This window comes from Palaemon carinicauda, chromosome 2 (genome assembly GCF_036898095.1).
Source record: "Palaemon carinicauda isolate YSFRI2023 chromosome 2, ASM3689809v2, whole genome shotgun sequence".
Lineage (NCBI taxonomy): Eukaryota > Metazoa > Arthropoda > Malacostraca > Decapoda > Palaemonidae > Palaemon > Palaemon carinicauda.
This window is the reverse complement of record NC_090726.1, coordinates 185,440,536-185,443,035: the sequence shown is the minus strand read 5'-3', so window position 1 is coordinate 185,443,035 and position 2,500 is coordinate 185,440,536. Positions and strand designations below refer to the sequence as shown.

General features: G+C 31.4%; 1 pseudogene; it reads left to right on the top strand.

Annotated features, from left to right (window-relative positions):
- Window positions 1-2,500, top strand: part of LOC137621561 (uncharacterized) — a 364,107-nt pseudogene that overhangs the window by 296,897 nt on the left and 64,710 nt on the right.

Here is a 2,500-nt window from a genome sequence, read left to right as displayed (position 1 = left end):
CTGAATAAGTAATTAGGAACTGCTTTTCTTACCACATTATCTCGCGGGGTGTATGAATATTGCAGGCACTTTTTGCGGCCCCCGGTTGGTTTGGGGCAGGGGAGGGGTATCGCCTGGTGGACTGGGTACCTCCCGTGGGTAGGGGAGAGGGCTGTGAATTTTGGAAAATACTTTGTCCGAATTACTCGACTACGCATTATACATGCCAGTACTTCTTATGTTCAGTTATTAGATTTTCATTTAATACATAATATTCTTTTATTTTCTTGTAACACTTGATAATTCTATTATACATTGTCAGTATGGTACGATTTCTGTGAAGTTATTTAATAGCATTAGACTGATGTTTAGTAGAAACAAAGAATAGAAAGATAGATGAAGAGATTAGAGATTGGATTTAGTACATAATATTGTTTTGATTGATTATAACACACACATATATATATAAATATATATATATATATATATATATATATATACACACGCACACACACACTACAGTATATATTACATGGTCCATAATTATATCGGTTTACAAAACGTAACCTTTCCGATACCTGCTAAATTATTCAGTCGCGTTAGGATGATGTTTAGTAGAGACAAGGAATACATAGAGGGAGAGATTATTAATTGTTAGTGATATTATATGCCCCACTATTTGGGCGTGGCCTTCCGCTATCCGTCAGGTATGCCAGAGTGTTATATAATCTTTAAAGAGGGTAACCATTTTCGTGTTAATACTCTCTCTCTCTCTCTCTCTCTCTCTCTCTCTCTCTCTCTCTCTCTCTCTGTTTTCAATACGGATAGTTAAGCCTTAATTATTGCGTTATGTAGGAGGGAACTGTTGTACATTATTGAATATTTTAGTTATTTTCGTGAGGAAAACGGCAACCACATGTGAACTGCAGTGTACATGAAACTTTTTCTTCTATCTTCAGACTTACAAACTCAGTTGCACACATAGAATGTACATATATATATATATATATATATATGTATGTATGTATGTATATATATAATATATATATGCATATATATATATGTACATATATATATATATTTATATGTATATATGTATGTATATATATATATATATGTATATATATATACACATGTAAATTACTATATATACATTTTTATGTATGTGTGTACATATGTATATATGTAACCATATATATATATATATATATATATATATTACGGGCGTTGGTTTCTCTTAATAAGGTTATTTTGTTTTATATCAATTGAGACTCATACATGATCTGTCTGTCCTGAATTCTATCTTATATGAAAGTACATTTAAGATTCAGTATGTTTTTATTTTAATCTTCTTTTGTATTATTTTTACATCACGTTTCACTATAGAAGCTACATTTCATTGTTGCTATATGTAAATAGCAATCATTAACTCATTGTAGATTTGGAATTATTATTTTTTTCCCTCTTGTTACTTAGATAGTCAGTTATGCTCAATACTGATTTTGTGTAACATGATATTGTAAACCATAATTTTACCATTCAGCTTTCCTTATTTTGTTAAAGTTCAACTTTATTGTTTTCCACAAAAAGAATTTCTTTTTTGATCTGGTAATGTAACCTGTAACATTTTTATAAAAAAAGATATTAACAATAGTGATTTTTATTCTATATTTATTTCTCTTTTCTTTTGTAATCTTATGCAGTACATGATATTTTTTTCTTATTTATCTCATGGTATTTGTACGTGTTCTTTTTCATGTTTCATTCTTTTTTTTTTTTAACTTTGTTGACCCAAGTCAACATCACTTCAGCATTCACTAACAAATGAAAACAGTTATTATCTTTAAAGTTCCTCTTACACAGAGTTTTTTATAATAAAATCTTTTTCTAGTTACTTTTTAACTTAAATTTTCCATCGATTCAATCTCTCAGTCATTTGTGTACAGTATTGGTTGTCTTGTGGTCAACTTTTCTAAAGGATATAATTTCTCTTCTTCCTAAGTTACTATTTTTGTCCCAGACAGGTTTCACAAGGCTGCATTTTCACAATCCATTCGATTGCACTTCTTTTGCCTCCTGTCTTTTCATCAGTTTCTTCAGTTCTTTTAGTCTTTTTGTCTTCTGGGTCTTTGTGTCTTTCGTCGCAGTATCCTTTTCTAGTTTCCCCTCGTTTGGAGTTTCCTATGGTTGTCAGTCTCTATTCTCTGGTCATTATTTCCCCCTAGACTTTATTATCAGTTTCCTTTGGCTCACAGTCTGTTTTCTACGGTAGCCAGTGTTTTTCTGATCATGTAGTAACACAAAATTGTTTTTTATTCTCTCGTCGTGGGCTTTAAGTGGTCCTCACTCACCGTGTGATGTAAAGTCCCCATCATCAGTTTCCTGTGTCTCCCGTTTTATGGCCTCCAATAAACAGTTATTTTCCTTCTTCAATCTCCTCTTTTCATTTTGGTTTTCAATCGTCAAGCTTCTCGATCGTCAGTACAGTTTCATTTTCTTCGTTGGTTCTTTAGCCATATTA